General features: G+C 46.2%; 1 protein-coding gene across 1 annotated transcript in view; it reads left to right on the top strand.

The window, feature by feature from the left end:
• slc12a5a (solute carrier family 12 member 5a) overlaps positions 1 to 22,652 on the top strand; it is a 125,477-nt gene that overhangs the window by 30,771 nt on the left and 72,054 nt on the right. The gene's annotated exons all lie outside the window — the stretch shown is intronic.

Genomic DNA, 22,652 nt, shown 5'->3' with positions numbered 1-22,652 from the left:
GAGGGGTGGAGGTGCTGGTAGTGGAGGGTGAATATGTTGGTAGTGGAGAGGTGGAGGTGTTGGTAGTGGAGGGGTGGAGGTGTTGGTAGTGGAGGGGTGGAGGTGCTGGTAGTGGAGGGGTGGAGGTGTTGGTAGTGGAGGGGTGGAGGTGCTGGTAGTGGAGGGGTGGAGGTGTTGATAGTGGAGGGGTGGATGTGTTGGTAGTGGAGGGGTGGAGGTGCTGGTAGTGGAGGGTGAATATGTTGGTAGTGGAGAGGTGGAGGTGTTGGTAGTGGAGGGGTGGAGGTGTTGGTAGTGGAGGGTGGAGGTGCTGGTAGTGGAGGGGTGGAGGTGTTGGTAGTGGAGGGGTGGAGGTGCTGGTAGTGGAGGGGTGGAGGTGTTGATAGTGGAGGGGTGGAGGTGCTGGTAGTGGAGGGGTGGAGGTGTTGGTAGTGGAGGGTGAATATGTTGGTAGTGGAGAGGTGGAGGTGTTGGTAGTGGAGGGTGGATGTGTTGGTAGTGGAGGGTGGATGTGTTGGTAGTGGAGGGTGAATGTGTTGGTAGTGGAGGGTGGATGTGTTGGTAGTGGAGGGGTGGAGGTGTTGGTAGTGGAGGGTGAATGTGTTGGTAGTGGAGGGGTGGAGGTGTTGGTAGTGGAGAGCAGAGGTGTTGGTAGTGGAGGAGTGGATGTGTTGTAGTGGAGGGTGGAAGTGTTGGTAGTGGAGGGTGAATGTGTTGGTAGTGGAGGGTGGATGTGTTGGTAGTGGAGGGTGAATGTGTTGGTAGTGGAGGGTGGATGTGTTGGTAGTGGAGGGGTGGAGGTGTTGGTAGTGGAGGGTGAATGTGTTGGTAGTGGAGGGGTGGAGGTGTTGGTAGTGGAGGGTGGAGGTGCTGGTAGTGGAGGGTGAATGTGTTGGTAGTGGAGGGTGGAGGTGCTGGTAGTGGAGGGGTGGAGGTGTTGGTAGTGGAGGGGTGGATGTGTTGGTAGTGGAGGGTGAAGGTGTTGGTAGTGGAGGGTGAATGTGTTGGTAGTGGAGGGGTGGAGGTGTTGGTAGTGGAGGGTGAATGTGTTGGTAGTGGAGGGTGGAGGTGTTGGTAGTGGAGGGTGAATGTGTTGGTAGTGGAGGGGTGGAGGTGCTGGTAGTGGAGGGGTGGAGGTGTTGGTAGTGGAGGGTGGATGTGTTGGTAGTGGAGGGGTGGAGGTGTTGGTAGTGGAGGGGTGGATGTGTTGGTAGTGGAGGGTGGAGGTGTTGGTAGTGGAGGGTGGAGGTGTTGGTAGTGGAGGGGTGGAGGTGCTGGTAGTGGAGGGGTGGAGGTGTTGGTAGTGGAGGGTGAATGTGTTGGTAGTGGAGGGTGAATGTGTTGGTAGTGGAGGGTGAATGTGTTGTAGTGGAGGGTGGAGGTGTTGGTAGTGGAGGAGTGGATGTGTTGGTAGTGGAGGGTGGAGGTGCTGGTAGTGGAGGGTGAATGTGTTGGTAGTGGAGGGTGGATGTGTTGGTAGTGGAGGGTGAATGTGTTGGTAGTGGAGGGTGGATGTGTTGGTAGTGGAGGGGTGGAGGTGTTGGTAGTGGAGGGTGAATGTGTTGGTAGTGGAGGGGTGGAGGTGTTGGTAGTGGAGGGTGGAGGTGCTGGTAGTGGAGGGTGAATGTGTTGGTAGTGGAGGGTGGAGGTGCTGGTAGTGGAGGGGTGGAGGTGTTGGTAGTGGAGGGTGGATGTGTTGGTAGTGGAGGGGTGGAGGTGTTGGTAGTGGAGGGTGAATGTGTTGGTAGTGGAGGGGTGGAGGTGTTGGTAGTGGAGGGTGAATGTGTTGGTAGTGGAGGGTGGAGGTGTTGGTAGTGGAGGGGTGGAGGTGTTGGTAGTGGAGGGTGAATGTGTTGGTAGTGGAGGGGTGGAGGTGTTGGTAGTGGAGGGTGAATGTGTTGGTAGTGGTGGGTGGAGGTGTTGGTAGTGGAGGGGTGGAGGTGTTGGTAGTGGAGGGTGGAGGTGTTGGTAGTGGAGGGGTGGAGGTGCTGGTAGTGGAGGGGTGGAGGTGTTGGTAGTGGAGGGTGGATGTGTTGGTAGTGGAGGGGTGGAGGTGTTGGTAGTGGAGGGGTGGATGTGTTGGTAGTGGAGGGTGGAGGTGTTGGTAGTGGAGGGTGGAGGTGTTGGTAGTGGAGGGGTGGAGGTGCTGGTAGTGGAGGGGTGGAGGTGTTGGTAGTGGAGGGTGGATGTGTTGGTAGTGGAGGGTGAATGTGTTGGTAGTGGAGGGTGAATGTGTTGGTAGTGGAGGGGTGGAGGTGTTGGTAGTGGAGGGTGAATGTGTTGGTAGTGGAGGGGTGGAGGTGTTGGTAGTGGAGGGTGGATGTGTTGGTAGTGGAGGGTGGAGGTGTTGGTAGTGGAGGGGTGGAGGTGCTGGTAGTGGAGGGTGGAGGTGTTGGTAGTGGAGAGGTGGATGTGCTGGTAGTGGTGGGTGGAGGTGATCTAGAGGAAGCCACAGGCACCTCCACCGCCTCCGCTCCACAGATACAAAACAGAAGCTCAAGAGTCAAAGGGAGACCAGTGGAGATGGAGCAGCACCAGGTGCAGAGAGGACAGAGAGAGGGAGGGAGGAGAGAAGACAGACGAAAGAGAGAAGAGTAAGACAGAGAGACCATAACAGGGAGAGACTGTGACGGGGGGGCTCTTCATGTGAGCCTGCTACTCTCTATATTGGAGAGGAGTGCTGTTGCCGAGGCAACCAGCGGAGCCCGTGATTGGTATTTGGAGCAGTGCTCCAGTGGCAATGCTGTAGAGGATTTGATGTTGAGCACACATCTGGGCTCGACTAATATATCACGCACAATAACCCCCGCCTCTCTCTCCATGACATCGCCTATACGCTCTCCGAAACCGCGTGAGACGCACTCCCAGAGAGGACATCCTTTTTTATTAAACCTCCTTTTATTGCTATCTGCTTGTCCTCCTCAAGTAGCCGTGAAACACGTCTCAGCGAGGCTCCGTTCTCCGACGCCTGGGAGCCTTTTAGCCCAGACTCTGCTCCCAATTTCATCCCCTGCTGCGTTGCTCCTGTGGTTCGGGTCAGGGCAGCGAGATACAGGTGGCCACCGTCCCCCTTGAGCTGAGAGCGTGTTGGGTCCAGGTGCCCTGTTGCTCAGAACTGACCACGCAGACTCCTGGGGGTGCGGATCCGGAGTGAAAAAACAAACAAACACGTGCGTTTAAAGGTGCTGATTAATCAGGGCCGTGTCAGGACAGGAGAGGGATCAAGAAAGCGTTTGATCTCTCGGAGGTGCGTGTGCGTGTCTGTTTTCGGTGGAGGTAATGCAGCTGAGACGTGAACTCGGCTGAGATGTGACACGGGATGCAGAAAGCCTTTCTCGCGTAGATGAAAGAGCCAAGAGAACAGAGCCATGCTTTCCCCTGGATGAGTGTGTGTGTGTGTGTGTGTGTGTGTGTGTGTGTGTGTGTGTGTGTGTGTGTGTGTGTGTGGGAGTATGAGTGTGTGTGAATGAGAATAAGGCAGAAATGTAGAGAGCTTTATACTTGTGAGACTGTAGAGAGCTTTATTTTCATAGAGTGTGTGAACGCACATTCGTGAGTATGTGTGTGTGTAGGTAGCACGTTTGTCATGGTGCTTAATTTCAGCCTCAGGAAGAGGAAGCGAAAATGCAAATGTGGGACTCTTTTTTTTTTTCTCCCAGTGCCTTAAAAAGACACGGCCACTGGAAAACACGGTGACCTATTTGCACTGGTTTATATCTGCCCCATTTGGGCTAGCGCTAGCTTCATGTCGTTTGGAGGCTGGGCTACTGGGAAAGGAATCCACGCCGAGGTCTGATCCCTTCATAAGGGAATATTCCCTCTCCTGTCACAAGAGTGCGATCTGTGCGATTCCAGCACTCGAGCAGGTCGTCACGTAGCTGGGATTCTTTCAGGGCACTACAGGACCCTACAAAATCACCACTGAGTGGTTGATTGCAGCCTTAACATGACCAGTTCGGTGACTGCAGTGAGGATGGCCATGGCCACGTAAAAGCTGGAAAGACGTTCCACCCAAACATTTAAACCCGGTGTGACAGTCCTACATCCTGAATCTGGGGGGGGACAAAATAAAAAATGCAGAGTAAAATGACAAAATAATGAAACATAGAGAATAGATTATACTAGAGAATATATCATACTCTGCAACATGTGTAGGGGTGATGTGCTGGTGGTAATGCTGCATAATTAGTAATAAACATTTTCTTTACGTTTTTATCACTATTATAATCTAATATACAAACTAAGTAGTTGCTAAGCACCACTTTTGGTGTGATGATAAAAAATGCGGGCTTGCTGGCAATATATAACTTCTTTTCTTAGACAGACACCCAAACCATGGAGATATTTTAATCTAGAATATGTACCACTATACAAGACTTTGTATCCATGTTTGTTTCGATGACCAGATTGATAATGTAGCTCAAGAGGGGTCTTTTTTTTCACCGTGATGTTATCACGACGATGATCTGCGAAATGATGGTACTAAAGGCTGGAGATAACGCACTACACACGGTGAACTGTGTTCACCAATGACACGATATACAGCACAGAGGTAATGAAATGTATGTGATAGCAGCCTGTAGTAATCTAGAGGAGCACAGTTTGGTCATACAAGCGTTTCTCCACTGCTTCCTGTCTTCCTGTACTCTCATGCAGAGATGACAAAGAATGCCGCAATTCTCATCATGCGCTGCTATTTATACACATAATGCCATAGTCCATATTTAGTTGGCCAAGACATTAGTGCTTAATGCCTGCTATTCCCAGCCCTGCACTGTCTCCAACTCTCCTGATGTTCACTCTTTCTCTCTCTCTCTCTCTCTCTCCTTCCCCAGTAATCCCTTTCTCCACCCTTTTTTCTTTTCTTGTCTTCCCCTGGGAGCTGTAAAATATTCCTCTTTGGATGTGGAAGGAAAAGGCGAGGGGTGTTTTTTAAAACCGCATCCCCTCCTGTTGCAGAACTCGTACGTGTGTGATCGTGCGCATGTGTTAGGCGTCCAATAATATGCATACTTGTTAAGACTGCTTCATATACCAAGCTGGGGTCGTTTGACTAATTATGTGCATTCATGTACATGAATGAAACAGAACCGTGTGCATACAGCCACGCAGATGCTGTGGGTTTCCAGCAGAACCCACCCGTGTATCTGCACGGCCTGGTGAACTCTGGTGGTGTTCCAGCGCGGCGTGACCCCTTAAAGCCCAAGCGAGCTCCACCTCGTCCCCACCCCACAAGCCTCACTCTGATCATCGTTCCCGCACACCACCCTCTTCCCGTGTGGGGTGGATGCCCGCAGGCGGAGGTCTGTTCTCCACCGTACCTCCGCAGCGCACCACCAATATCAAGCTAAATCCTGTCACACCGTTACGGTAAGGGCGAAAAAAGGCGCCTTCACCAGGAGGACAATTCTTAATATCTGTATCTTCTCGTCTCTCGGGGCTTAAATACAGCACATTTGAAAGCAGACGGTCCAGATAAACAGACTTTTCTCTCAGCCCATTCGGGGGTAGCAAGGAATCCAGCTCAGGCTGAGACGCCCGATCATAAAGGCAGCACCAACTGCAGACTCTTATCAGCGAGCCCACAAGGCGAGAGTACTTTTGAGCCTTCAGGGCATACGCATGGCAGGCAGCTGAAGATATGATGTCCTCAGTTGCTTTTTTAGGCTCTGGCCAGGCGCCTTGCAGGCATGACCAGGCACTTCATTCTGTATCAAGGTGATCACAGCATGAAACAAGTCTAGTCTGAATCCCAATGCCTAGTCCCTAAAAATATGGGGTTGTCTTTAAAAAAGAATGACATTTCTGCATGCTCTACCTGTTATGTTGTGGTATTCACATATCCTCTAATTCATGGTGGCAAGATACACTTTATGTATTTAGTTCTTCCATTTTTAGTGACCCATAAAAAAAACAAACAAAAAACATACTGATGTATGGTATTAATAAAGAAATGGTTTATGTGTTATATATTTAACCCATCTATGAAGCTGTTCTGAACCAACTACACTGTATTCAAAGTGAAGGTTTTCTTTGTATTTGTTACTGCTGGTTTAGGAACTGCTCAAGGTTTCTGACTTTTTTTTTCTGACGTTTAAAAAATAATAATAATAATTTCTTGGAGGTTCTGTACTATCTGTCTTCATACTATTAGGAGTATTGGTGAAAACCCCTTTAAAAGCTTTAAAGCACTTTAAAACCCTTTTTGCGTAGTGCACACTCACTCACGGTAGCTTGCTGGTAAAATGGTTTTATGGCAATCTGGCACTTTCGGGTAAAATCTGGCAAATGACAAAGCCATTTATGACTAACATATATTTACATTATGCTTATCAGACTTTTACGGTATGATTATCACTTTTGTGCTGTTTTTGAATGATTTGAGCGTTTAGCATACGGAAAATGCCAAGCTCCCTTTTAATCTACATTTCCACAATTCCAGATGGTTTTAACATTCACACCACACAATTCCTGAATGCAAACATTTTCAACGTGTAAATATCTGCCGTTCATTAAAAAAGGTTTAATATATACAATTATCTCAGAGGGAAATCATTAGAGAATGGATTAATTTATTATGTTTAAATGAGTGTAAAATTAAAGTCATGGTGGCATGCTTGGCAAATCCTGGCAATATGGCTGATAAGGATCATTCTGACTTTGGGTAGAGAACCTTAATAAGGTAATAAATCTGTCAAGTCATACGTTTAAGAGACATTTCTGTTCATCTTGTTTACTTCTTTCCTTCAAACAATGCCATACTTGTCTTTCCTCACATACATTTTGAAACTCCTTAAGAGACGAGAAAGTTGGCCCTCACCCCTAGGGCGTCCCCCGTGACCTCGCCTGTGGCCGGGCCGTCGATGGGGGATTTTGTGGCTTGTCAGCGCACATCTCCGTGGCAGGGTCCAGTTAAGTTACACAAAGCCCGCACACACCCTTTTGTATATCCCTTCCTGTGTATTATTCATTGGGCCGGATGTCTTCAAGGTCCCCTGCAGCTATTTCGAAAGCGAGCGCTAGCCTCAGATCACCAACAGCTCCTGTCAACACAGTCATCCTCCTCACACAGCATTTCAAATACTTCAATGCGAGAGCCTTTCTCTTTCATATTAATGTCTAATGAAAAGGTACCATTAATCACTGCATACACATGATTCACTCACTTCACTTGCAAGATGAACTGGTTATAATGATAATAGTGAATAACAAGAACATTTGCTGAAACTTGAAAAATACACTTTGTTTATATACATAAACACACCCGCGTGTATATGTATGTACCAATAATCTTCTCTGAGCCCAAGCAGAACGTCAAGTCGTGGCAGTAAACCAGACTGAATGCGGTCCAGCTCGCTTGAGCGTGAATATTGCTTACATCAGTTTCCATCGCTCGGGCTCTTACTGTTACGGCCCGGGTGTAGTTAGGCGGGCCTGCAGAATCGGGCAGGATGGAGATGGGCTTCCTCCCAGCTAGAGCATTGGAGAGGCTAACGCGATCGCTAATAGGACAGCGCATGTGACAAGCAGCCTACTGCTTCTCAGCCTGAGTCTGACTTTGCTTGCTGATTAATGGGCTCAGTTAAATGTGTTTTTAATTAGCATTCAGAGTTGGCATTGTTTATCTGTTGCCAGTAGCGGTGGCCAGATGCCCGCAGGAGCACGTGGTGGTGCATGTGCACATGTTCAACCTATATACCTTCACTCATAGAGGAAACGAATTCGGCGAAGTAGCGCGTTCGTTTTCTGACGACAGATTATCCGAAAAACATTAATACGATTCACCGTAATTGGCTAGCATGCCCGCGCTTCGTTGCACGGCCCCGAAATGGTTAGTTCGGTTAGCTAATGTAGTTTGATTGTACACCGTCATGGTTAATGTGTCCTTGTGTCATGTAGAGGAGAGTTGGATGAAAGTTGCATGTTTGTCTGCTTGTCAGCTCCACCCGCCTGCATGCCTCCTACACGGACTACGTCCGCATGGGTGACGCTCGCTCCATCCTTGCGTTGTCCAGCGTGTTGGCACACTAATAGGTGTAGGAGTCGATTATGCCTACATCACTGCCAAGATGCAACATTAATCCTGAGGCCTGTGTTCATTATCACCCAAGACATTAGCCTGTTTTGAATTGCCACAGGCCAAAGAGAATTTGGATCCTTAGGATTGCTGTATTATCTTACATGCATATTCATTAAAAACATACATATAAGTTAGTCAAGCTTAATATGCACCAGATGACTGATTTGATGAATTTTTACAGGCTTTTACTGCCTTTTTTTGCGTGGTTGTTAGTTTTTCCTTAGGAATACAGTTACTTGTAAATGCAGATACTTATAACTTAACAAGTTTCAGCATTTTGAATCTGGCTGTCAGATTGTAAAATAACTGTATTAATTAGAGTGCTTGCAGACATTACCAGAACAACGGTTCTGGGAGGATCCGTACCACCGTGTGGCGTTCCTGACCCAAACCTGGTGCTGAGGCAGCAGAGATATGAGACAGCTCCTCTAACATGTCTAGGGTGAACCTTCAAGAAGCCACTGAGGTATTTCAATTTGTTAGAAAACAAACCTCATAAGCAGCTGATGTCCTCTGGTCAACAAATGATGAGAAAGGAGTATGTGTGTGTGTGTGTGTGTGTGTGTGGGCGGGAGGGTTGGTGGAAGTACAAATAACAAAAAAAAAGCTTTTCCTTGAGACCACATGCCTAAGCATGCCCACACTACACTGTTCCTGTTTGATGATATTTCCAAGTGCACCACATGGTTTTATATTTCACAGCTTCCTTTTCTGGTGACAATAGGTCTGTTTAAGTTCCGTCAATATTCATCAATACTTGTGAATTAGGGATGGATTGTGTACCAGAGAGGTATGACTAAACCTCCTGTTCTTGGTCAGTCTGAAAGTACATTTCTGTTTGCTTCCTTGCAATTTATGCTCTCCTCTGGATGTATTTCTGTTGCGGGAACACTCTGGTGAGCCATGTGGTGACACTTGTTTCGAGAGGGAAGGCTGATAAATATCTGTGATTGCTGTGGTCAGTGTAATTCACGTGAATTGCTAGTCTGCTCAGAGCTCAACAGACCAGCCGTTATTTAAGTCCCTCCCCCAGGACTGTTGTGAGCATGCCCGTGGGAATTCAGAATTCAGAACCAGATATGTCACAGCTTGCCCTCACGCACAGTGCAAACTACTGAAATTTTGATCATTAGGGTCTCACAGAAAATAGATCAGTGGTTTGTAGATATTGAAGTAGCACAAGTATTAACCCTTTACCACTGATATATCTATGGGTATAACCATGGGAATATCTATAGGTATAACCATGATTATGTCCACAGGTAAGACCACGGGTAAAATTGAACTGAACTGCAGTTTGGTACCCAGTCGCATTCTGTCTGGTGTCTCAGATGTCACAAAATGCACAGAATTGAGATCAAGCTGGTGGATGTTGAGAGACGCCAATAGTAGCCTTCATTTCTACAAGACTGCATACTGCACTGGCTATGTTGACATTTCTTGCAGTTTTATTTGAGATTGAGTTCTCAGGAACAGACTGGCAAAATATGGTTGATTTTTTTCATTTGTTTAGTTGTGCTCAGTCTTGAGATATATGAAATGGAAACATTCTTGGCAATGTGGTTAAACTGCTGTGTTAAAGGGAATGATGCGACATTTTCAGATACTTTATTTTTCTTAAAACTAAATATTTACGTTATTCTTTTACGTTATGCAGTATAATTTAGTACATTATGCATCTGAAATTTGTAAAATAAAAATTTAAACATCATCACATTACCACTAAGTGGCACCTATCACAGGCAGGCACCAACATCATCATAAATGCAATGGCAAATAACATAATTAAATATTTAGCAAATGGCCCTATTCTCAGTTTTAAAAAAGGTAATTAAAAAGACAATAAAATTCAGATTTAAAGCACTAACAGATTCTTCCATTCTTCGTGCTTTAAGTAGAATAGCCTGGCAGACATTACAGGTCTCTTTATTTCATTGTCACTAAAATGCCACCAATGTATTCGTCTAAATTGGGCTTAAAGTGTTTGAAATATGTTAATGTTTCTCTGGAAGCCACCCTGAAACTAGAATGTGTCACTTAAGATTTTCCACTACTTCATTATTTAATATTGATGAGTATTTCATACCCTTTAAACACACAGAATGAAATATTGCACACATAATGAAAGATTGTAAAATGTATTCCAGTAACAACCATTCCAGATTCCAGATTAAATGTGTGTTACTGAATTCAACATGAACTCTTGGTACCCTTATAAAAACAAATGCATTATCTTAAATGTGTCAACTGCACAATTTGTAAGACTTTCTGTGCTGAAGTCTACCAGGTATGATTGGGTGTTTCCAAATAACAAATTTTTTTGCATTAGCCTGTTCTCTTTTTTGCCAATAGAGCCAACTCCGAGCTGTACATCAAATAATAGGCACATTTTAAATTGTATAAGAAATCTGTTGGAATTGTTTTCACATCTCCTGGAATCAGAAACCTAAGCGTTTCACCAGGGCCCCGAGGCTAGAGAGATAAGCACAGTGGTTTTGACCCAATGAGACTGCAGTCAAACCACAGAGGACCGCATATGGCCCAGTGTCCTAAAATGAATTAAGAGACCCACTACCCCAGTTGACAGAAAGGATTATGGGATGTCTTATTTCAGTGCCTGAATGGCTTCATTCATATACGTGGTGGAAAAACACGTTCAAGTAATGTGACTTTCTTAACACTACACAGAGAGTGATCGAGAAATTATTTGGTTGCAAAATATACCTACCATGTACTTATGATTATACTTTCTGCCTTCTGCTCTTAAATAATGCTCTAAATTGGTCTGGTTAAGTCGTGTATAACGTATTTCTGAGAGGGAATCTCCACCAGGTGTGCAGTGCACAGCAGTTGGCTCAACACTACGGTATGCTAATGCCAGCTTATTAATCTTCTTTACATTCTTTTAATTTAATCAGGTAATTCCAACTGCTGTAATCTCATTATCTAAGGCTGTAGCCACGGGCAGAGAACAACCAGGATCTCGGCATCTCGGCTCGGAATTATCCGCTGCGTGCCCCCTTATCTCCGATCGTGAGTGCAGGTGTCGATCGATCCCTCTGATGAGACGCACCCAACTCTCCCTCTGCCTGCCACTCCTGGGCTGACGGATGACTAGCTTACTGTGTGAGATTAGCGTCCGGGCCTGATTCATTGTGGGTCGGCCATGAATCCTGCTCTGGTTTTGAGACCCATTATGTTCAATCATTGCAGCACAAATAACACCTACAGATGTGAAAGCTGATATACGTTATAACTGAAGCTTGGCTTACAGAAATGATCCATTGTAAATGTAATTTTCGTTTTATGTCTAACATAATTGTAATTTCCCTTTCAGTGGATTCAATCGGTATATAACGTAATGTGGGATATCATGACCTCACGTGTCTGGTTGAAGACCCCTTTATTCAAACATGTAAAGCAGATGATGCCCTGTGACTAAGGTGGCTAACTCCGATCCCACACTATAACCATTCATCACAAGCATTTCTCCCCAGTTTTTGACAGTCCTCACCTTCATAAGAACACCTTACATGCCTCCTAGCCAATCAAATGTAGTTAGCTTTCATGGGTTTTATTACAGTGTTTAACTCTTTACTGGTAACTACGGCAAGAGACAGTTGTTGGCATGTCGTCTCCCTGCAGAGTGTTGTTTTGGCTTTGCTAATTTCCCGAGGCCACCTTCACGTCACAGCTCACTGAGCTGGCTTGTTTTAACTCCGCTAACTGCTGTCTAAAATGAGCTTGCAAGAATACCTCTGCTTCGCAAGCTAGGGGGAAAAAAAACCCTGAAATTGTTCTCAGGGCTGTGGGCTTGCTCTTCACAAGAAGACTGGGATCAGTTTGGCAAGTCTGACGTGGATCTCTTTCCATCTAGAGAAAACGCTGGCTTCTCTCTGCTTTTCTCTCCTGCTTTTCTCCCTCACAGGCCATGGCGTTCTCCTGGGCATGCAGGAGGACACCGGTGGCCCAGAGCTCTCCTGTGTGCAGGCTGGCTCTGGAGAGGGTGCTTCAGATGGGTCGAATTCTGCCACTCAGGACTCCCCACTGGCCTACAAACCCCTAGTGGGCAGAAATAATCAGACTCCTCTGTGATCCTTAAGCTCTACCTTTTCTCTGGGATCTCCCATCTCAGGTGGGAGGAGAAGCAATGCGTCACCTAAATGTGGAGATTTCTATTAAGATGGTATTAATGTTTGGCTGCTATAACACCACCTAGCAGAATAAAATCTTGATAGTAACTGACAAAACCATCATTAAGTGTCGAATGGTACTGTCCAATACCAGGAACAGCAAATCACAAACAATCATTAAGTATGGGAAGGTACTGTCCAATACCAAGAACAAGAAATCACAAACCATCTTACAGAAAAGTGCAACTCACAGTACAGAAAGTATGACGTTTTTTGAGACCCCAAATGGCGAGTAGGTGAAGGTTGTCAAAATCTATAAAGGGCATGAAGTTAAATCTTTGATGTCTAAAACTTGGCTGTCTAGATTTATGGTTCATAAGTGTACGTGTGGCCAAACTGATTTCACATCCAGCCTGTTGCCGCTAAGTCACAAGTCCTCCTTCCACAAGCTGTCAAATCATAAAACCTGAAGGAAAATGCGATACAGGGCTGAAAGAAGGAACGGCTGGTGCAAACTGAAGGTAACAAAGAGTTGCCATGCTGCCTAGTCTTTCTAAACGTCTAATAAGCTTCATTCCAGGGGGGAATTGACAATGGTTACTTTCCCAAATGTAAACTTACATTCTCATAAAGGACTTAATGAATACACAAATCTGGAGTCGTTTTCTATACCTTTTTTGGAGACCTTTTGGAGTTCTGTAAGATGCTATACAGAAATAAATTCAGATTTCTTAATAGAAAAATCTAATTCATTTGGTCTTATAATCTATAAAGGTGATTTATAAGCTATAAAGAAGCCATTTGCTCAGTGTCAGTATTAGAAATAAGTAAATTCTAAACCTATAGGATTTTTCACCTTTAGTGAAAGATTGGAGAGGCTGTTTTGGGTTTTATACACCCCCCTCCCCCCAAATAAAAGCTGAGGTCAGAGAGTGAACTTTCCATCAGTGACCTATAGGTGGCGCCAGAGGAAGCATAGGAAACATTCACGTGTGGGAGGATTCCCAACAATGACTAAACTATGAGAGTGGAAACTAAAGAGGAAAGATCCTAAAGATTTGTATGTATGTATGTATGTAAAGATGTACATATGTAAAGATCCTTCAAATTTGTCAGGTCAGTTTTTTTATATTACAGTGACCAGAGATCCTAAGTATTTGAGACTTTGAGAAAAGGGGGTGTTGTGAGTTGTGGCCAACAGCCTAGCAGAGCCATTAATGTTGAATTCTGCATTATGGACTACGGAATCCATGAAAAAACTATGAACAATATACATTTTACACCATGAAAGCCATGACGCAATCACAGCTGACATTTTTAACCTGTTTTTTAATTCTGCAGTGGATTGCATTGCATTATTTTGCCTTTATGAACAGTGAAACTTCTTAATGATGTACACTGATGTATACTGAGCCCTCAGCTTTCCGTCCTACATTTCCAGGATTAAGAGTCTAGGATCTGTATGGTGTGTGTCCAAGACACACAATGGGTACAAACATTGGTTTTCTTGCTTTTACACCTCATAACTCCTCCCAAAAGCACAGAGCTGATTAGACACCAGGAGTCTGTGCTTATAGCTCATAGCTCATCTTCTCTGCTGCCCCCCCCCCCCCCCCCCCCCCCATAGATGAGCTCTTTCTCAGCCATTTTTTACTTCCTAAACTACTTTCCTTTGCTTCGTACACATGGCCAAAGTGCCCATATGACCTGTTTGTGTAAATCCTTCTTTGCCTTCTGGGATCAGGGTAGCGTGGGGAAATTACCACAATCTTTCTCTCGATTCACCGGTTACAGTCCCTCTATCCTTTTTCAAAACAAGCTTTATTTATTTATTTTGGTGAGGCGGTTTCAGGCCCGCTGTGTTTTGTGACAACGACAGTGTGGTCCTGCCAGTTCTGAACTGCTGCATTGAATTCACTGGCTTTGAGATGCTGTTTGATATTGGCCAAATGTGTTTCATAGAGGCGCATACTGTAAATGCGGCCATTTTGTCATTAAACTGCTCCTATATTGTATATGCAGAGTAGCTGAGCAGCAGTGCATATAATAGTGAATGAGAAAGGCAGCATAAAATTTCATTTAATTTCGCATTTAATTTACTCTAATGAGCTTTGGGGTCACATAATCCATGTGCATACTTCATCAAATATATACTTGAGAAGATAGTTACAATGGATATGTCCATAATTAGTGTGGTTGAACATGCAATACAGATACACACACACACACACACACACACACACACACACACACACACACACACACACATACACACACATCTTTGCTTATCTGTATAAATTTATGCTGTCTGTCTGGGTGGTAAATTTGACTTTTTACAAAGATTGCTATTAAACCCAGCTGTTTATAACTAGCTATCTCATTAGCCCATTAGCACATGTTATACACATATATAAGGTGTATAGGCATGGCTGAGGCATCAGAAGGAGTCCTGTGGTATCTGGTACCAGTCTGACCAGCAGATTCTGTGAGTCCGTCCCATTCTGTGAGGTTCCATCTCTTCTCTTGTTAAGTATAACACACTCCACATGGGATTCATCAGACTACACACCATCTTCCATGACTCCACGATCCAGTTCCCATGTTGAGATCCCAATTGTAGGTGTACTCCGACCACTCTGGGATCACAGTGTCCCATCATCTCAAGTGAGGTGCTGCACACTTTATATTCTGACGCCTTTTCATCACGGAGAACTTGACCTGTTCCAGCCATTTGTGCTCCTGTAACTCTTCTGTGGGCCAGATGGAGTCTTCATTCCCAGTGGGCACTGGGAGCACTGAACACCCATGACCCTGTGACTGGTTCACCAGTTTCCTTCCTTGGACCACTTAGGTACTAATCACTACATACGTGTCGTTGTGGAGATGCTCGGACCTCGTCGACGTTGCTCAGATCCTCACGGTTGCCCGTTTTTCCAGTATATCAATTTGAAGAACTGAATGTTCACATGCAGCTTAATATATCCAACCTCTTGACAGGTGTCGTTGTAATAAGATAACCGGTGTTCTTCACTTCCCCTGTGAGTGGTTTTAATGTTGTGGCTGTTAGACATATATATATCATCATAACCAGAACATGATGATGTATGTGCAGCTAAATACTGGTGAACTGTTAAGTCAGGAACCTGTAGAGCATCTGGTGCTTCTCCTGCTCTTCACTGCAGATCCTCTATTGTAAGTGACTGCCAGATGGCCACGAAAGGAAAAAAAAAGAAAAAATTAGAGATAGATTAAAAAGAGGAACTCTTTGTCTACTTGGATGAAAAGAGACAGAACCAGACCTTGGAAACGTGGTGGTGGGTCACGCAGTGGACATATGCACCATGCAAAGATGACAAAGAGGGGAAATGTAGTGATATGATGAAAAAAGCTTCCCAGTGAACATCATACGTTTGGTTAGTGCCCACTGTATTTTAATAAGATTGTGTTACATAACTATTGCAGCAATGTAGGAAGCGAGCACACGATGATGTGTGCTTCAGTGAAAAGCCGATTAATGAAAATGACAGTAGAAGAAAAACGTATGCATGTACGACAACGTAGCACACGAACATAGCACACGAACGTAGCACACGAACGTAGCACACGAGCGTAACACACGAGCGTAGCACACGAACGTAGCACACGAACGTAGCACACGAGCGTAGCACACGAACGTAGCACACGAGCGTAGCACACGAACGTAGCACACGAACGTAGCACACGAGCGTAGCACACGAACGTAGCACACGAGCGTAGCACACGAACGTAGCACACGAATGTAGCACACGAGCGTAGCACACGAACGTAGCACACGAACGTAGCACACGAGCGTAGCACACGAACGTAGCACACGAACGTAGCACACGAAGGCGTTCACGGGGTAGTCGTGCCAGTTAGATATGGAAGCACTCTAGTTACGCAGTGTGGTCACAGCAACGGACGAGGCTAAAGGTTAAAGGTGGAGAGTCCACTCACACCTGCACTAGGAAGGGAACTAGACCAGTGAAGGTGTGAAAGTGGCCTAGAAGGGGGGAGTGGCTAACAAGGGGGCGTGGCAGCATGTGGAAACAAGGAGGTAAAAAAAGGGGACAAGGGAAAAATATGCAACACCATATGAGAAAGTGCCATCATGATGGAGAGGGAGTTGAAGAAGAGAGCATGACAACTTATCAAGTGCACTTAGTTAATAATAAAGGGCATGATGAACAATAATAAAATAATACAAACATTGTGTGACTGTACTACTGAAGCACATTGCATCCTGTCCTTTTTGTCCTTGCTGTTTTTCCGTATCTTTGTTCTTTTGTGAGAATGTTGTTGTTGGTGAAGCTGTTCCCGCAAGCAAACTTGGGTTTGAAAATTTGTTTATTTACAATAAAAATAATGATAATTATTATTATGTTTATTATAGATCAGACCCTAACCGTATTTTTAAAGACACATCAGTGTAATTCCAAATGGCTCGCAAAACGTTTTCATGCAACGGTAGGCATCCAGCGGTGTTTTTTTTTTTTAGCCAAGCCTAGTGTTATGACATTATGTCCTCATGTGTCTACAAACTCCCTAAGATACACAACTCCAACAAGCACAATCACATCAAGTGTTTTGTGTATCGTACACTGAACAGTCCCAAGATCAAGTCTCTTCCTGACTAGAATACTGACTAGAGTTTTGTTCACCAGCTCACTCACTCACTCTAGACTAGCTACCACCTTCAGATTGCTGACGTGCAAGATCGAATTAGCCAGGAGGGCTTTTATCGTCATGGTTACATGCTCTCTCTTCACCTGGCTCATCATGTTACATAATTAGATCCTCACATCTCTGATACCAATATTTATTTCACGGCTTTCCAAGGTGCGACCCCAAAGGTTCTGAAAGACGGGAGTTCACTTTGCCTAAAATATTGCATTCTGTCTCCTACGCTTGCATACTATTGCATAACCAGGCATTTGAACTGGTGGCACATGCCCCATATATTTGCACACCTGCACGGATATTTGCCCTCCTTTATCAAACCCCCGGGAGAAATGATTCCAAGAGCCCTGATTAAGCTCCAATTCCAAACCAAACAAATAGTTTAACACCAGCTGATTCTAATGCCTCTCTAGGCTGGACACATTCCAAAGTCATTTTTCCATAATATGCAAATAACTTGTTGTGACAGGGGAGAATGAAAGTATAAAGTGATTCAACTGCAAAGGAGGTGAAAATTGCAGAAAGAAGTCTTTTGGTCTTTTATTGCAGGTTTGCGTGTACGTGGTGCTCTCGGTGCACGCTCGTGGGGTATGTGTGTGTGTTTGCGTTAGTGTGTGAATACCCGTAATGACCACTTATTTCCTTGAGTTGCACACCTCGCAAAAGAGGGTCAGTAGCCTTCCGCTAACGGAGAAAAACATCGTTAGTACGAATATGTACGCAGACGCAAGCTTTCTAAAGTACCTTCCCCGTTTTGGATTCTTATCTCTACGGGGAGCCGCTTCGCTCGCCCTCGTTTCAGCGATGGGAACGTGGGTCTCGATCCCCGAGGCGCTGGGAATACGGGCCTCGCCAAGGGCCCGCGAAAGCACAAATGCTGTTTGCATGTGGAGACCAGGCTGACATTTCCAGAGCTATCCATCAAAGCTCCATGGACAGAGAAGAGAGTCGCGGTTAATAAGCAACGTGGATTGATGAATGCCGCTAATGAGCGCGGCGTCGACGTCGACCGGGACCCGTTCGTCCTCCAAATCCGCCATCCCGTCCCCTCCTCTTACCGAGCCGGGCGATTGTGTCAGAGCTTTTGCTGATAGACTGAAAGACACACCTCACGACATACCCCCCCCCCCCCCCCCCCGCCCCCCACCATGTCTTCATCAAAGCATTTCTCTGAGGCTTTCCAAGGAAAGAAAGACCTCGCTCTGTAGCCCAACAGATCCGTCACGATTGCCTTTTGAAGAGCGAGCACGACCCACGTCTCCAGTTCCTCCCCTCTCCGGTCAGCGGCCTCAGGAGAGAGCGGCGTATTCGTTGTTTCGGCAGGCTGAGATGGAGAGAGGGAGGAAACACGCAGTGTTGATGAGGGAATACTGGGTTCGCAGTTATAACTTTCTGTCTTGTCTTCTCCCTAATCTTCTTGAGTACCTTCTTACAAAATGTGTAAAAAAACAGGGCTCATGAGCTCAACTGGACGGACGTTGACCACGCTGTTTAAAAACACTGGTGTTGTAGTATGATGGGATTTGATTCGTGAGCTGGTGGTCAAGTTTGCACCATGGCTGTGTGGAACTGTTAATGGATCTCATTAATGGATCAACCCAGCGACACAGGCAACCCAACCCACAAGTCTTAGTCCGCAAGTGATAACGAGTCAGTATGTCTCAGACCTCATAGCTGATGGCACCAATCAAAGCCTCCATGTTTGTACAATTCAACATAGGACTCATATGTCAGTATCTGTTCTTATATGTAATAATAATCCTGTTGATTAAGGTTGTTTTGTTGGGTAACTGAAACAGAATTGAACATTATTGAGAGAAAAACACATAAGACGATTCAGTGAAAGGTTTCTGGGGTGGGAGTTGTCTGTGTGGGTTGGGTGTTTTATTGCAAAATTCCAAAATCTTGACATTTTGTTGGATTGTCATATTTGTTTTGCTCTAGCAGGAGTACGTGATATGACAAAAACTGTTTTGCTGGTTTTGTTATTAGGTGCTTTGTGTTAATATCCTTTGAAATACCTCTTAATTCTCAATGCCTCAGTGATAATAAGTGGTTGTGCACCAAACGCGCACACACACACACACACACACACACACACACACACACACAAACACACACACCCACACACACACACACTCTCACGGACACATAATACACCCTCAGACTCATAAGGGGTCACATTCCTTCTGTGCTCACTAAATCAATTTTCACCTATCATTAAAGCATAAAGGGTCCATGGGGGAACTGTTCTAATTAAGCAGGAACCTTGAGCGGGTCAATATGGCCGCTGTTTACCGTGTACAGTCTCACTCATCACTGCCAGAGACGCTTTGCCTCTCCTCGGGCCATGAGCTGACCCCCGGACCTGTTCTCCCAGACACTGCTCACTGTCATCTGTGAACCAATGAAGATTGGCTGGCAATAATATTTTAGCCACGACGTCAGCCGATGGGCAGTAATTAAGTTAAGCTTTTTTGGCATAGAGATGAGGCTTCGGGTGAGCGTGTCCAGACCAGACAGTTATCATGCCTCGTGTATGGGGGCAGAATCACACAGTCTGAGGCGTACACACACACACACACACACACACACACACACACACACACACACACACACATATACACACACACACACACACACACACGCACACACACACACACACACACATATACACACACACACACACACACACACACACACACACACACACACACACATACACACACACACACACACACACACACACACACAGACACACACACACACACACACACACACACAGACACACACACACACACACACACACACACACACAGATAAACGACACCCGGGGTTCTGACAGGGCTTCCTTGTTTCTTCTACAGCACTGGAACTTGTGCATGTCGCTGATATCTGAGGCTGCCCTTAACTCTGCCCCCCAGCCAGGCCCTGACCAGCCCCCGCCCACATCCTGCCCAGCTGTGTAGCGCCGCCTGCGTATGTGTGTATGCTAAGTGTGTATGGAGTGTGTGGGGGCGTATGAGGTGTGTGTAACTGTGTGGGCATGTGTATGGGGTGTGTTGGGATGTGTGGGGTTGTGGGAGTGTATGGGGTGTGTGTGTGGGGTGTGTAGGGTCGTTTTGGGTGGGTGAGTCTGCACCCTATGTGTAGGACAGTGGGACAGACTTTGATTTGCTTCTTTGCCGTTGTATTTCTAATAAACGGCGTGGGGAATTTTATTTCCACATCCAATGCTATATATAATTCACAATTATGAGTAGCATATATGGTGGTAGCCCTACAGTGGTACTGTAATTCAGTAGTTCAGCAGTACTTCAGCAGTACTTCAGGAGTACTGCACTCATAATTGTCGTTCATTGGTGTAGCCCACCTTGAAGCCACACGCCGTCCGCCAGGGCTGACATCTTTGTAATTGAGTGCTTACAGGTCACAGCCCATTTCAGATGAAAGTCCTACAAACTGCCACCAGTTCCTCCAGACAGCACTTGGGATACAGGAATAGATGTGGTTCTGGGCGGTTTGGGCCCCACTGCCCTGAGGTCTTCCTCCTGTGTGCTGGCTGTGTGACTGAGACACAGGGACGCAGGCAAGACGGGTCGGGTTAAGAATAACCCGGAGGAGAACGCTCTTTCACGCCAGTCAGTGTGACACGTGCGTGTGTATCCGTGGATGGATACTCGTGTTTCTGTGTGCGTACATGTGTGTTCCGAGGTCCGGGGCATGTTGAAATTGTTCCACGTTATATGTATGGTGGTTATGTTCATCAAAGCATGAAATGCTTTTCTGAAATCCAGTACATTTACATTTGATGCAGTTGCCATGAGCTTGACACTCGTGATTGTCAGACAACTGCAAACATTTTACACAGCAATCTGCACAGAATCCTGTAAAAATACAAGATAAAGATTGATATGATTTGTGCATATACCCAGTTCATGTGCCGTGCTGTCGTTTTATGCGCAGGGAAGACTAATGACTTTGGTTGCCACGGCAGCAGTAACAACATCTCTATATCCACCTGAGATTAACAAATTAGGCTTGTCTCATTATGCCCTCACTCTCAGCCCTAATCCCATTGTCACATTTCAATATGGACCGGATCGCACACGCGTGTGAGAGATCACAGATTCTCGAGGCATTTTATACAGCACAGAGTGAGTGAAGGTGTGGGAGTGATTGGGAATGACCCTGGAGCACGCCTCTGCAGTCACCCCCACACGTCTCACTCCCACAGCCCCACACGTCTCACTCCTACAGCCCCACACATCTCACTCCCACAGCCCCAGATGTCTCACTCCTACAGCCCCACACATCTCACTCCTACAGCCCCACACATCTCACTCCCTCAGCCCCACACGTCTCACTCCCTCAGCCCCAGACGTCTCACTCCTACAGCCCCACACGTCTCACTCCCACAGCCCCACACATCTCACTCCTACAGCCCCACACGACTCACTCCCACAGCCTCACACGTCTTACTCCTACAGCCCCACACGTCTCACTCCCACAGCCCCACACGTCTCACTCCTACAGCTCCACATGTCTCACTCCCACAGCCCCACACGTCTCACTCCTACAGCTCCACATGTCTCACTCCCACAGCCCCACACGTCTCACTCCTACAGCCCCACACAACTCACTCCCACAGCCTCACACGTCTCACTCCTACAGCCCCACACGACTCACTCCCATAGCCCCACACATCTCACTCCCACAGCCTCACATGTCTCACTCCTACAGCCCCACACGACTCACTCCCATAGCCCCATACATCTCACTCCCACAGCCCCACATGTCTCACTCCCACAGCCCCACACGTCTCACTCCTACAGCCTCACACATCTCACTCCTACAGCTCCACATGTCTCACTCCTACAGCCCCACATGACTCACTCCCACAGCCTCATACGTCTCACTCCTACAGCCCCACACATCTCACTCCCACAGTCCCACACGTCTCACTCCTACAGCCCCACACGTCTCACTCCCACAGCCCCACATGTCTCACTCCTACAGCTCCACACGTCTCACTCCCACAGCCCCACACGTCTCACTCCTACAGCCCCACACGTCTCACTCCCACAGTCCCACACATCTCACTCCTACAGCCCCACACGTCTCACTCCCACAGCCCCACACGTCTCACTCCTACAGCTCCACACGTCTCACTCCCACAGCCCCACACGTCTCACTCCCACAGCCCCACACGTCTCACTCCTACAGCTCCACACGTCTCACTCCCACACTGCTGGACTCCCATCACCTTGTTACTTTTGAGTGATGAGAACCATGTTGTTTTTCAGCATCACCATACTTTTTTCTTTTCGCTTTAGTTTTTTTTTTGTTTCTTTCTCTCTCTCTCTCTCTCTCTGGTTGAGCTTCTAAACGGATCATATTGATTGTGTTCATCAAAACAAATCTGCAGATACAGCACGCTATGCTATTATCTGACACGAAAGTAGAGCAAGCAGTGACTATTATCTAACCCACCATGAAGACAAGCAACACGGCGAGAGAGAGGGAGAGAGTGAGAGAAGAGAGATAGAGGGAGAGGGAGGGATAGAGAGAGGGGGGAAATAGAGAGACAGAGAGAGGGAGAGAAAGAAAGGTAGAAAGGACAGGGGAGGAGAAGATTTTATGTACAAGAAAACCTGACAAACGTCAGATGAGGAACTGGAGACACAGGTTATTCCATCTCTAAAAAGCTTTCCCTCTTGCTTTTTACCTTCTCCTATCAT

This window comes from Brachyhypopomus gauderio, chromosome 8 (genome assembly GCF_052324685.1).
Source record: "Brachyhypopomus gauderio isolate BG-103 chromosome 8, BGAUD_0.2, whole genome shotgun sequence".
In the NCBI taxonomy this organism is placed as follows: Eukaryota; Metazoa; Chordata; class Actinopteri; order Gymnotiformes; family Hypopomidae; genus Brachyhypopomus; species Brachyhypopomus gauderio.
This window is presented reverse-complemented; position numbering and strand designations above follow the sequence as displayed.